The 15,170-nt window shown below is 39.0% G+C and overlaps 1 protein-coding gene across 4 annotated transcripts in view; it reads left to right on the forward strand.

The window, feature by feature from the left end:
• Nucleotides 1-15,170, forward strand: part of DIS3L2 (DIS3 like 3'-5' exoribonuclease 2) — a 365,113-nt gene that overhangs the window by 104,291 nt on the left and 245,652 nt on the right. The window lies entirely within an intron of this gene.

Below are 15,170 nucleotides of genomic sequence, written 5' to 3' on the forward strand. Positions count from 1 at the left end.
GATGCCTAATAGATGCTCTGCACATTACAAAATTTTGATAAATATTTCTTGGATTTTAAGTTTTATCAGAATAAAAAATATTTGATACCTTTAGATCATAACCTTGGCTTGTAGTTTGGGTGTTTTTATGGAGTTTTGCATTTTTCCTGTGTATAGATGCTGAGTTTGCTTGGCTTTGGTATAAAAAAAAATTTATTTGGTTCATATAGTCTTTTTGCTCAGGTTTATTGAAGTATAATTTACATATAGTAAAAAATCACTCCCTTTAAGTGTCCGGTTCTATGAATTAAAAAACTTGTGTAACCATCACCATAATGAAGATAGAAAAGCATTCTTTACTCCTGAAAATTCCTTTGTATCCCTTTTAAGTCAACATTTCCCCTTATCCCACAGCCCCTGCCAACCACTGATCTGTTTTGCATCCCTGTGGATTTACCTTTTCCAGAATGTCATATAAATGGAATAATTTTGAGTCTGGCTTTTTTCTATTAGCGTGCGCATGTGAAATTTATCCATGTTGTTCACTGTTGCCGACTAGTATTCCATTGTGTAGATGTTTCAGAGTTTGTTTACCTCTTCATCAGTTGAAGGACATTTTGGTTGTTTTCAGTTTTTGATGATTAAGAATAATGCCCCTGTGAACACTGCTGTACACATCATGGTAAGAACATATGCTTTTATTTCTCTTGGTTAAGTAGGTACCTGGGTGTGGAATTGCTGGATCATATGGTAAGCATATGTTTATACGAAATTATGAAGTGGTTTTCCAAAGTAGCTGTACCATTTCTCACTCCCATGAAAAATATATGAGAGATTCAGTTTCTTTACATCCTCACCACCACATATTATAATTATAGCCATTCTGGTGGATGTATAGTGTTATCTCCTTTGTTATTGTTTGTTATATTTTGCTTTGAATTTCCCTGATGACAAAATGATGCTGAGTATTTTTTGTATTTACACCCATTAATATATATGTTATTCTCTGATGTGTCTGTGTAAGTCTTTTTTACATTTTTGGCTTTCATTTTAATGAATTGTAAGAGTTCTTTATATAATGTGGACAAAAGTCCTTTGCTACACAAATTTCTGAAGGGTACCTTTTGCAGAGCAGAAGTTTTAAATTATGGTGAAATCCAATTTATCAAAATTTTTAATGAGTTATGCCTTTGGTTTCCTATCTAATATATCTCTGTCTATCCCAAAGTTGCAAAGATTTCTCCTTTTCTTCTTTCTTCTTAAAATTGTGGTAAGAACACTTAACTTGATCTACCCTCTTACCAAAGTTTTAAGTGCATGGTATTTTTAAGTATGCATGATGCTGTGCAGCTGATCTCTAGAACTTAATTCATTTTATACAACTGGAACTTTATATTCATTGACCAGCAGCTCCCATTTCTTTTTCCCCCCAGCTCCTGGCAACCACCATTCTACTCTGTTTCTGCAAGTCTCTTTTTTTTTCTTATAAAAGGTTTATAGTAGTTTGAATTTTCACTTTTTGGTCTATTGTCCATTTCAAGTTAATTTTTATATATGGTGTGAAGTGAGGGTTGAATTTCGTCTTTCTCGTGTGGATATCTACTTATTTCAGCACATTTGTTTAAAAGACTCCTTTCCCTATTGAATTACCATGACATCTTTATTGAAAATCAATTTACTATATAAATGTGATTCTATTTCTAGGCTCTATATTCTGTTCCATTAATCTATTTATCTATCCTTCCTTAATTACTGTAGCTTTGTAGTAAGCCTTAATATTTAGTGGTATTTGTTTTTCAAAATTCTTTTGACTCTGTGGGCTCCTGTGTGTATTGATGGGAAATTTAGAATTGACTTTATCTACTTCTGTGCATAAAGCCTATTTGGATTGCATTGAGTCTGTAGATCAATTTGGGGTCCAAATGGCATAGATTGGAGTTGTCTAATCCATGAACAGATATTTATCTTCATTTATTTAGGTCTTCTTTAATTTCTTTTGACAGGATTTTGTAGTTTTCAGTGTATAAGTTTTGCATATATTTTGTTAGATTTCTTACTAAATCATTCATGTTTTTGATACTATGATAATTGAAATTATCCCTTTAATTTTATTTTCCAGTTGTTCATATCTAGTATATAGAAATTGACTTTTGTATATGTATATGTATATATTTTTTATAATGTCCTGCAACCTAGTTATTAGTTTTAGTACATCTTTAAAGATTCTGTAGGATTTTCTGCATATATATTGTCTGTGAATAAAGGCTGTTTTATGTTTTCTGTTCTAATCTATATGCCTTTTAGTTTTTTCATGCTTTACAAGAAACCTTCACTATGATGTTGAACACAAGTAGTGAGATATTCTTGCCTTGTTCTTGATCTTATGAGGAAAGCCCTCTATCTTTCTCATTAATTATGTTAGTTTTAGGTTTTTCATAGATGCCCTTTATCAAGCTGAGGAAATATCCTTATAGTCTTAGTGAAATTTTCATCATGAATAGAAGTTGAATTGTGTCAAATGTGTGTATTGAGATGACTATACAGATTCTTTTCTTTTTCCTGTTAACATGTTGAATTACAGGGATTGATTTTAAAATGTTAAATTAGGTTTTTATTCATTGGTTTGGTTTGCTAATAATTTGTTGACAGATCTAACATGTGTCCTCATCAGGATTATTAACTTGTGACTTACTGGTATTATTATGTCTTTGGTTTTGGTATCAGGGTAATAATACTGGTCTCATAAAGTGAGTTGGGAAATGTTTCCTCTTCCCCTATATTTTGAGAGAGTATGATAGGGTTGGTATTTCCTTTTTAAGTATTTGATAAAATTTACTAGTGAAGGCATATGGGCTTAGAGTATTCTTTTCTAGTGGGTTTTTAATTACAGTTTAAATTTCTTTATTGATATAGAGTGTGATGGTTTTAAACATGACCCAACATTTTTTTTTTGACATTCCTATTATTGATAACAGATACTAAAGGCTTTTAAATTTTTCTCTTTCTTCTTGTATCTGTCTTGGTAATTTGTTTCATTCAGGGGACTTATTCATTTCATCTAATTTGTAGACTATATTGGCATAAAGCTGTTCATAATATTCTTTTACTGTCCTTTTAATGTCTGTAAGTTTTTTAATGATTGCCCCTCTTTAATTTCTGAAATATTATTGGTAATCATGTGCCTTATTTTTCTTTTTTCTTTATCATTCTAGTGGAAGATTTTATCAATCTTTTCATGTAATAACTTTTGATTGCATTCATTTTCTCTATTTTTTGGTCTGATTTTCTATTTCATTGATTTTCTCTCTTAAATTTACTGTATCTTTCCTTCCACTTATTTTGGGTTAAATTAGCTTCTTATACTTCCCACCTCCAGACTTTTGAAGGTGAAGCTTGGCTAATTGATTTAGTCCCTTTTTCCCATTAGAAGCACTTAGAGCTATATCATTTTCTCTAGACACTACTTTACATGCATTGCACACATGTTAGCGTGTTGTATTTTTATTATTCAGTTCAAAATAAGTTAAAGTTTTCTTTGTATTTTTTTCCTTGACCCATTCTTTATTTTCAGGTGTATAGGTGAATATTCAAATACTTAGGAACTTTCCTAGAATATCGTACTACTATTCATTTCTAATTTAATTGTGTTGTAGTCAGAGGGCATACTCTGCAAGATATCAAGCTCTTGAAACCTACAGAAATTCATGTGGCTCAGCATATGGTCTATCGTGGTAAACATTCTCTGTGCACTTGAACTTATATCTGCAGTTGTTCAGTGTTATGCTCTGTAAAGGCCACTTAGGTTACAGCTGCTTGCATTGTTCAGGACTTCTGTTTCCTTACTGGTTTTTGTCTTACTTTATTTAATTGTGAAAATATCTATGATTGGGGATTTGTTTATGTCTCCTTTTACTTTTGTCAGTTTTTGCTTTATGTGGTTTAAAGCTTTTTTATTAGGTGCATATACATTTGTAATCATTATATTTTACTAATACATTGCCGCTTATCAACATAAAGTGTTCCTCTTTTTCCCTGGTAATGCCTTTTTTCTTGAATCACTGTGTCTAATATTAATATGGGAATGTTTTCAAAGATGGGAGGTAATAGAGAACATTTGTGTGCTGATATGAGAAAGGTTTACCATAGAGAGGGAGAGACAGTGAGATGGGGAGAGAAGGATTATCCAAGGAGCAAAACCCTCAGAGCAAGAAGTAGTATTCAGAGCATGTGCTGGGATTGGTCTTTTGCGAAAGAAGTGAATCACTTCATCTGTATTTGCACTGCAGAAGAAGGCAAGGATGATTATAGACATAAGTAGATTTTTAGAGTTGGCTATATGTGAAATCTATATATTTTAGATTTTTAAAATCTAGCAATATGTACTTTACAGTATGCCAGAAACCACTGATCAAAGAAATGTGGTTTCAGTTTTTGTCATCAATATATGAGGGTGGGCCAAGTGCAGTGGCTCACAACTGTAAGCCCAGCACTTTGGGAGGCCAAGGCAGGAGGATCGCTTGAGCCCAGGAGTCCAAGACCAGCCTAGGCAGCAAAGTGAGACCCTATTGCTACTAAAAAAAAAAAAAAAAAAAAAAAATACAAAAGTTAGCTGGGCGTGATGGCATGCAATAGTCCCAGCTACTTGGGAAGCTGAGGCGGGAGGATCACTTGTACCTGGGAGGTTGGGGGTACAATGAGCCATGATTGTGTCACTGCACTCCAGCCTGGGTGACAGGGTGAGACCCTGCCTCAAAAAAAAAAGTTATATGTATATATATTTATATGAAGGTGGTAATTAAAGTGTTGGCTGATCTTTCAGATAATTGTGGTTAATTTCTTAATACTAAATTGATCCTTTGGAATATCCTCAGGCTCCGGAATTATGGCTGTTATATCACTGTCCTGAATCTCCCTTGTCCTGAAATTTTTTTTATTATATACTGTTTGATTTTCTGAAATGGTCTGCAAATTGAGCTTATTTTTAATTTTAATTTTAATTTTTTTCTTGAGACAGTCTCACTCTGTCAGTCAGGCTGGAGTGCAGTGGCGATCTCGGCTCACTGCAACCTCTGCCTCCCGGGTTCAGGTGATTCTCATGCCTCAGCCACTCGAGTACCTGGGATTACAGGCATGTACCACCATGCCTGACTAATTTTTATATTTGTATTAGAGACGGGGTTTCACCATATTGGCCAGGCTAGTCTCAATCTCCTGGCCTCAAGTGATCTGCCCGCCTCAGCCTCCCAAAGTGCTGGGATTACATGCGTGAGCCACCGAGTCTGGCCTGAGCTTATTTTTTAGTGAGGTCCAGGATATTTAAGTGTGTTTCTAAGATGAAATCTGAGGTAAGGGACTGCAGCTAAGTCTCTCCACACATAAAATCTTTAAATATAGATGATCTTTATTTGACAAGTTGTTTAACCTTTACAGGTTATTTTCTTTCCTGAATGATGTTATATCCCTGCTTTGATTCTCTATCAAAAATTGTTGTGATTCTAAAAGGGGAATAATCTTTCATTCTGGCAAGCAGTTGGAAATTATACCCATAGAAGTAGGCTTCTGTGTATTGCTTTATCAGTGTAGTGTTCTATGAATAAAAATACAGAGACTTGTCTTTTAAAATGATCCTACTTGAGCATTTCTAAGGAAGCTTCAACTTTATTCTTTACTAGCGTTGAAAAATTGGCCATATTCCTCAGATACAGGGATAATCAGTCTAGTTCACTTCCTTGCTGTGGTGATAGATGGAGGAATGGGCATGTGACCCAAATCAACCCCAGCAGACCCAGCCTTGGGACTTATTTGCAGAGTCTCTCATTAAGAGCTTATAGGGTTTTGTTTTTTGTTTTAATTTTTTACTGGGATATCTAAGAGGATGGAATGTAATTCTGGAGCTACTGGTATCCTTGCATCCTTCATCCTTCTCTATGAGGAGAGAAGCTGTCCTGATAATGGAGCAATATTGAGGAAGGCTGAGTTGAGACACATACACACATACACACATACACACATCTGTGCACACACAGTCCCACAGATATCATCTGAGCCTCTCAATTTGATCAGTTTGTCTCAATTACATAAGCTAATAAATTACTTTAAAAAAGACAGCCAGTTCAAGTTGGTTTTTCTGTCTCTAGTAGCTAATAGAGGCAGTAATAATACATTGACTATGTTTTAGAGACTTAAGTCAAAATACAGTAAAGAGTACGAGTCAAAGAAAAGCAACCACCCATGTACAAGGTATATCTATATACATGTGTATATGTTCATCCACTAAATTTCAATAATTATTCCGCCTGTGAACTCTGTTCAAGTAGAAATCCAGTCCTTCTATCTCTGTTAGAAATTCTTTCGTAGGGGCGGAGGTTGCAGTGAGCCAAGATCGTGCCACTGCATGCCAGCCTGGGCAACAGAGGTGAGATTCCGTCTCAAAGAAAAGAAAAAGAAAAAGAAAAATTCTTTCCTAGGGTTTGCTTTTCTAGTTTACCCAGATTTACTTCCTGCCTTTTTTTTGTTTGTTTTTTTCCTGTTTCTGAGCTTTAGAACTTGGTGTGATATTCTGTCAAATTGCCTAATGCTCTCTGTTTATTTCTGGCATCAAAAATATTTATCACCTTGCTACTGAGAGAACTCTAGTTGGATCCTGCTGTGTTCTATGAACTGGGTCTCCTCTGGGAAGTATGCCTGCTTCTCACTCTTCGTTAGTGATTCAGTAAGGAGGCTTGCTTGTACCAGAGTTAGGTTATGGTTGTTTTTTTTTTTTTTTTTTTTTTTTGAGATGGAGTCTCACTCTGTCGCCCAGGCTGGAGTGCAGTGGCGCCATCTCCACTCGCTGCAACCTTCACCTCCCGGGTTCAAGTGATTCTCCTGCCTCAGCCTCCCTAGTAGCTGGGACTACAGGCGCGTACCACCACACCCAGCTAACGTTTATATTTTTAGTAGAGACAGGGTTTCACCATGTTGGCCAGGATGGTCTCGATCTCTTGACCTTGTGATCTGCCCCCCTCGGCCTCCCAAAGTGTGGAATTACAGGCGTGAGCCACTGCGCCCGGCCAGGTTATGGTTCTTTAGTTGATTGTGGTGGCCATGCAGGAGAGGAGAGAGGGCACATGTTACAGAACACTTCTAATTCTGATTCAAACATGGGAACAGTGTCCAGAGGCCCTACAGCCTGACCCTTAGATCTCTGAACTCTTCTTCTCCTGCAGTCCAAGCCAGGTCTGCATAGAGGAGGGCTCCTTAACGGGTGCTGATTATTTCTCCAAATCTCTTTTTCTTTTTTTCTTAAAAGAGTTAAAACATAATTCAGCCATTTTTAAAGGGAGTTAATATAGTTTTCCGTACTGTATCACAAAGAACCAGAAAGAGAGAGACAGATCCTGCTGTTCTGAGTTGTTAGAGACCTATTCTTGGCTTGCTGTGGTGGCTCTTGCCTATAATCCCAGCACTTTGGGAGGCTGAGGCAGGAGGAACTTGAGAACCCAGGAGTTCTAGACCAGCCTGGGCAATATAGTGACCCTGTCTCTACAAAAAATAAAGAAAAGGTAGCCAGGCATGTTGGTGTATGCTGGTAGTCCCAGCTGTTCAGGAGGCTGAGGTGGGAGGATAGCTTGAGCCTGGGAGGTCGAGGCTGCAGTGAGCTGTGATCACACTAGTGCACTCTACCCTGGGCAACAGAGTGAGACCCTGTCTCAAAAAAAAGAAAAAAAAAGAAACCTGTTATTGAGCTGGTGGGATTTAACCCAAGACAGAGTTTGCAGTGGTCTGTGAATGGTGTATAATGGAAGGAAATGGCAGATAAGATTAAAATAACTGAAAAAGGTCAGTGGACATTGAGAAAGTCAAGGTCTTGTAAGCCAAAGAATAGAGAAGTAGTTTCTCTTTTTAAAATAGAGACGAGGTCTCACTATGTTGCCCAGGTTGGTCTCAAACTCCTGGGCTCAAGCAGTCCTCCACCTTGGCCTCCCAAAATGCTGGGATTATAGACATGAGCCACTGTACCTGGCTGATAAGTAGTTTCTCTAGGAAAGAGAAACCCATGGGAATGTTTTTGAATAAGAGGATAATCAGAATTTTTACTTCTGGAGATTTGTAGGGTGGTGTCACTTAGAAGACCAGGGAATTTGTGGAGCTCTAAGATTGCTTGTAAAAAGGTAAGTGAAGGATTTGGTGACTGGTATGTTAAGCAGTGGGAAGAGTCAAATGTGGTTGCAAGGTTTTCAGCTTGAGTGGCCTGGAAGAAGTAGTAGTGGTGTTTGAAGAAAGAGAAGAACAGGAAAGGGAAATGCTTTGAGGGGAAGGACCAGAGTGCTTTTGATGTTTTGAGTTTCAGGTGGCAGTGGCCTTCATGGAGTTTGTGTTGCACTGGGAAAGATATAATAATATTAAATAAAATACTACATGTAGCATACTCAATGGTGATATGTGCTGAAGAGAAAAAAAATAAGGAAAGGAAATATGATTTTGGGGGATAAGGATTGAGATTTTAAATAGGGTGATGAAAGAAGACCTCATTGAGAGCATGACTTTGGGAAGAAACAAAGGAAGACAGGAAGCTGTCCTTATGGAGATCTTGGGGAATGACAGTGCGTTCCTAGTGTGCTCAAGGAATAGCAAAGGGGCTGAGGTAGAGAATTGTCAGAGATGAGGTCGGAGGGATCCGGGGTGGGGGTGCAGTCAGGTAGAGTCTGTGCATCATAGGTAGGATTCTGTTTCTGGCTCTGATTGAAGTGGTAAGGCTTAGAGTGGTAGGAGTAGAGAACTGACATATCACTTATGTTTCATAGGCTCACTCTGTTATGTTGGGAATAGACTGAAAGGAGGCAAGGGTAGAAGCAGGGAGACCCCTTACATGGCTATTGCTTACTTCCAGGATGGAGATGATGGAGACTAAACCAGGATGGTGGCAATGAAGGTAGAGCTGACAAGATCAGCTGACAGTTGGGATGTGGGGTGTGTGTGTGTGTGTGTGTGTGTGTGTGTGTGTGTGTGTGTGTGTGTGTTGCTGTGTGTTTGAGAGAGGGGGAGGTTGAGGTGGGGTGGGGAAGGAAGTCGAATGATTGATTGATAAGGACTGCACAGGGATTTTGGGCTGAGTAATTGGAAGAATGGAGAGAGATTGTTCATTCTTTGGCTGTTAACTAGATAAAAGGTATGTTTGGATTAGCTACCCTAAGCAAACGAAGTTCCCAACAAATACGCCCTTGAAAATGTCTGTAAATATGTCTTTTAAATGATAGTGCCCATAGTTAAATTTTATAATGAAAAGCTTATTGGCAAGCCTTGTCAAGAGCTCCCTGTGGAAATATCAGTTGCTTTTCTTGGCTTCAAGGTGTTTCCTGAACAGTGTATTATCCTTTGTCCCGAGTGTGCCATTAAGGGATTTGAAGGTTTGTTAAAACATGTGTGGCAAGTGAGTGCTGTCATTTAAGCCTAGCCAGGGAAGCCAAGAAATGAAAAGCAGCTCTTTGCTGGACTTCCTGACATGCTTTAGCTCTGAATCCGAGGCTCAGGTAGTGGGGTGGACAGGGCATTATTTCCTGTGCACAAAGTGTCAGTGGACACAGTTCTCAAGCCATTTCAGCAGAAAATGTCTGTGGACATAGGTATATGTGAGTCTTTTGGAAAAACTCCATAATACCAAGTTGATAGCAACCCCCTGCCTAAGGAGAATGTAATAGGGTTTATTTGCTGCAACAGAATTTTCCAGTGCTAATATGGACTTGCTCTTTTTATAAGATTTAAAACAGCACTCTTTAATGATGGTCTTTGTGCTCGAGGAAAGGTTTTTTCTATATCAGTAAACAGGGAAGCTATGAAATGTTTCATGCTTGGAGTTCGGGTGAGCCAGCATAATGGAAAGGTTACCTGGCACTTTTATTTAGGATTCCATTAGAATTTTTTGGTCACAGGGACTTTTTCTGTTTGCTTTTCAATTTTGAAATATGGTATATTGATTTTAAAAGGAAGGGAAGAAAAACCTAATGCACATCAAACAGTTTTGAAGTGACCAGTTTCTTCTCTAGATCCTGGTAGGTTTGAATTGCTGTTTGCAATTGATCTAACTTACTACACAGCGTAGACGAGATTTCCAGCTTTCTGAGTGACAGATTGCTACTTCACAACTCTGGAAAGATCAGGAAATGTCCCTCTGAGGTGTTGCCAGATCTAGGCTTTCTTTCCTTCATCTGGACATTTGTGACTTTTCTTGCTAAGACACTTGTTTTCAAGTTGGGGAGCAGTTAACTTTATGGTTATATTTGCATTTATATTGAAAACTGGAGTTATAATTTAGATATAAAGGCATAGAATTATTTTAGAAAAATGAATTTATTTCAGTGCCTCCCAATTTTATTCATTTGCATTTATTTATCTTGTATCTCTTACAGTGATAAGTTTCAATTTTGATGAAATAATTGTTGACTATTTCCTGGTTTCCAGACACATTGTGTTAATGGAGGACGTTGCGGTATCATGAAGTATCTTATGGACATGCATTTTAATTTAGCTGGCTCTTGCTGCTTAGTATTTATTTCTCACTATTTTTTGCAAATGCTTCTTTTACAGCTGATTCAAGTCTTTCTCATTCTCTTCAGAAGAAGAGAAAAGAGAATCAATATTTACTGAGCACATTCTATGTGCCATGGATTGTGGGAGACTCTCAGAAATATAAAAATGAATGTAATGTGGTTTACTGTCTAGTGGAAGAAAAAATATGCAAACAAATAAATGGAATATAGCCCCATCAAGGAACCTTTTTTTTTTTTTTTTTGCTTTTGAGAAAGGATCTCGCTGTGTTACCCAGGTTCACCACGTGAGCAGTGACACAATCACAGCTCATTGCAGCCTTGACTTCCTGGGTCCCAACGATCCTTCCTCCTCAGCCTCCCGAGTAGCTGGGACCACAGGCGCATGTCACCATGCCTGGCTAATTTTTTATTTTTGGTAGAGACGGAGTTTTGCCGTGTTGCCCAGGCTGGTCTTGAATTCTTGAGCTCAAGTTATCTGCCTGCCTCGGATTCCCAAAGTGCTGAGATTACAGTTTGAGCCACCACACCTGGCCGAGGAACCTTATAGTGAAAGAATGGCTAAGGACTAGCAGTGCTGCAGAGGAAGGCAACAACATTTATGCAGAGAGAGAGAAGTTAGCAGATAAACATTCACAGAAGAGCTGGGTCTTGAATTTTGATTATTTGCTAGGCCAACAAAAGGTTCAGAGGCATTTCATGCAATGTGTGTCAGGGATGGGAGCTGTATGAGTGAGGTTCACTCTGAATCTATTTGTTTTCAACTCCTGTGGATGATTTCCTTCAGTGTCCAGGACTAAGAGAATTGCATTTAGAGTCCTAGACCTGTAGGCACATTACAACTCTGCCATTTAGTAGCTGTGAGATTGTGACATGTCTGAAGTCATTTCCTCCTCTGTGAGATGGAGATACTCATTCTCCTGTGCATCACCCAGGGTCATTGGGTGGATCCAATCAGTTAATGTGTATAAAAGCACAGGGACGATTGTGCAATAGAATGTGAAGATTTATAATAAAAACTTCAGTGTTTCTTGTGACTCCCATATCCATAGTTATGTTTAAATTCTCTCTACTTTGCTCACTCCTATTCCTTGTTGAAACCCCATTATTTGAGTCTTCCCCAAGGGCTTTATCCTCAGGTTCTCTTTTCAGTAGACACTTGGCCCTGAGTCACCTTTGCTTAACTGTCAACCCATATTATGGGTAACCCTCTAATCTGATTTCTGTCCTCCAAGACACTTCTAGTCTCCAGACCTACATTTCCAGCTGCCACCTGGATGTTCCTCATCATCTTGTACTTCTCGAGTCATCTGAAGGCTATATTTGTTTCCTTATATGTAACTGCTCCTAATTTTTCTGTTTCTATTGTCTGAGTTCAGGGCCTTGCAATTATTTTTGACCCTTCCTTCCCCTTCCCCTTGCTTCAGGTTGTTCTTCAGGATGTAAAGGCTCCCAACTGAGTGTACTGTTATTATTAAATCCTTCACTTTACTTAAGCTCCTACCATGTTCCAGGCACCTGTGCTAAGAGTTTTTCATTTATTATCTTAGTTCCCACAATAATTTTGTGATATTAGACACTCTTGTCCCCATTTTAAAGATAATGAAATTGAGATTCAAAGAAACTGCATTTCCAAGGTGGCATTGCAGGTAAGTGCAGAGCCATGACTCAAGCCAGTTGTGTTGTCCCTAGAGTTTGTGCTCTGAACCACTCCACTCTGCTTTCACACTTCACTGACTTGACAGTAAAGGCCCAACTCATTAAGTTGGCATTTAGGGCTCTTGACATCTTGATCTTCCTTTCTCACTCTTGTATATTTTCATGATTATTTGCCATTCCTAAAGGAGAATTTGCATTTTCTTATCTCTTTGCTTTTCCATATGTTCTTTCTCAGCTTAGATACCTCTTTTTCATGTGCACCTGTCAGAATCCTGAAGGAGACAGGGCAGTGTAGTGGAATAAGCCAGGGCTCCGGAGTCCAGTGGATCTGCTTTCTGCTTTCCCTCATAGTCCTGGTCTCTTCTACAAAGGGCTGGACCAGTTCACATTCACAGTAGATATGTACTGCTGTGTGTTCTTGCTAGCATTTGGTATTATGAGAATTTTTGGGTTTTGCCCATCTGTGGGTTTGTAGTGATATCTCATTGTGGCTTTAATTTGCATTTCTCTGACTAATAAGGCAGAGCACCTTTCCATCTTTATTGCTACTTGGCATCTCTATTTTGTGAAGTATTTAAAGCCTTTTCTTCCATTTTTCTATTGGATTATTTGTCTTTTATTGATCTATAGTAGTTCTTTATATATTCTGGATATGAGCCCCTCTGTGGCTTGCCTTTTAAAATTTCTTTTATTATATCTTAGAATAAAAAGAAGTTTTAATAGAGTTGAGTTTATCATTATTTTTCTTTCGTGGCAGTGTTTTTTATATATATTTAAAACACATTTCCCAACATATTTTCTCACGTTTTCTAAAATTCTGCCAGCTTTTTAGATTACATCTTCCTTAGCTATTTCCCACTCCCAGTATTGCATAGTGTCTCTGACCCGGCAAGTGTTCTTGTCTTTGAAATAGGATGCTACAAGGCATTTTGCCATTCCTCTGCCAACACAAGGCCTGTGTTCCCCTTAAAATGCTGACATCATGCTATACCCAGCCTACTTTTCCAGCAGGGTGTCTCTTCTTCTCCTGTGTCTCTGAACTCAGGATTCTGGGCTTAGTTCTGTTCCTTTAAGTGGAGAGCCTCTCATAGCTGCCCCTCAGTTTCAGCCATCCTTCATGGTTTTTCTGGGTGCCCTCCACCCCTACCCACTGCCCCACCATGGGTCCTGCTGTAGAGGCCAGGTTGCTGTTCTCTGTCTTCCGGAGCATAGGGAATCCTGCCTGATGGAGAAAGGCTTACTTTTTCCTTTCAGCACACTGCCATACCACTCTTAGTGCCCAATTTTCTCTTTCAAAAAAAAACAGTAGATAGATTACAGATCTGTCCTTGGTAAAACTAACTTCAGGATGTATCTGGCACAAGTTTCTGTGTGTGTGTGTTTGGGAGTTGGGAGTGAGGTCAAATAGATTAAAATAAGTATTGTAATGTGCTATTTCTAGAGCATTTTTAGTGGCTGCAAATGCCATTTATTTCTTATCAATACTCCTCAGTTGATATCTGTCTATATTTTCACTGCTTTTTTTTTTTTTTTTGAGACGGAGTCTTGCTTTGTCGCCCAGGCTGGAGTGCAGTGGCGCGATCTCGGCTCACTGCAAGCTCCACCTCCCGGGTTCACGCCATTCTCCTGCCTCAGCCTCCCGAGTAGCTGGGACTACAGGCGCCCACTACCACGCCCGGCTAATTTTTTGTATTTTTAGTAGAGACGGGGTTTCACCGTGTTAGCCAGGATGGTCTTGATCTCCTGACCTCGTGATCCGCCTGCCTCGGCCTCCCAAAGTGCTGGGATTACAGGCGTGAGCCACCGCGCCCGGCCCACTGCTTATTTTTATCAGCAGGGTTTTATGTGATGCCCATCCCACCCTGTTCATGGAAAAAGACTGAGAGTGAAAAAGTTCTTTATGATCCAGTGATTTGATTCTCCCACTAATCTGTTTCTGTCCTGTCCTTCAGAGATTAGACTAAATCTCCAAGGGAGAAATAATCCCATTTGCAGCATGCACTCAGGTAATAAGTGCAGTCAGCTGCCGCACCCTCGAAGGTCTATGGAGAAACCAGAGGAACTTAAAAAGTCCTCAGTTAACCATGTCAGTAATATATCCGCTATCCTCAGGGCCCCTTCTTTCACGCTGAGCCCAGAGTTCTCCAAAATATTGGCCAGCCTGAACTGGTATCCTTCAGCACCAGGCCCTTTACTGCATTTTGTTATAGAGTATTTTCTTTCTTTCTTTCTTTCTTTCTTTCTTTCTTTCTTTCTTTCTTTCTTTCTTTCTTTCTTTCTTCTTTCTCTTCTCTTTCTCTTTCTTTTTTTTATTTTTTATTTTTTATTTTTTGAGATGGAGTCTAGCTCTATCACCCAGGCTGGAGTGCAGTGGCATAATCTTGGCTCACTGCAACCTCCACCTCCCGGGTTCAAGTGATTCTCCTGCCTCAGCCTCCTGAGTAGCTGGGACTACAGGCGCGTGCCACTACATCTGGCTAATTTTTGTATTTTTAATAGAGATGGGGTTTTGCCATGTTGGCCAGGCTGGTCTCAAACTCCTGACCTCAGGTCATCCACCTGCCTTGGCCTTCCAGAGTGCTGGGATTATAGGCATGAGCCACCTCGCCCAGCCTAGAGTATTTTCTATCTGCTTGTAGATATGCCCTTCCCCCCCGCCCCCCTCCCCGGGAGGAAGGGTTTACAGCTTTCATCTGATTCTCAGAGGGATCTGCTAACTTTCAAAGTTGAGAACCACTGATTTAGACTTCTTAACTCTTTCAAAGACAACCCCATGGAAGAAAGCCTCTTACTTTACAGAGTCAAGGAAAATTGGGCTACTAGTTTCTAACCCACATACCCTTGTGCTTGAAAACTTTTCTGAAAGCTCTTGCATCTTGATAATCTACTATGTGCATTTTATTGTTCTTCTACCTGTTTATCCATTTATTCATCAAACACTGAGTACTTAATTATGCAAGTTTCTATAGAATACACAAAAATGTGTAGTATACAATTAGTGAGCAG

This window comes from Gorilla gorilla, chromosome 11 (assembly GCF_029281585.2).
Source record: "Gorilla gorilla gorilla isolate KB3781 chromosome 11, NHGRI_mGorGor1-v2.1_pri, whole genome shotgun sequence".
NCBI lineage: Eukaryota > Metazoa > Chordata > Mammalia > Primates > Hominidae > Gorilla > Gorilla gorilla.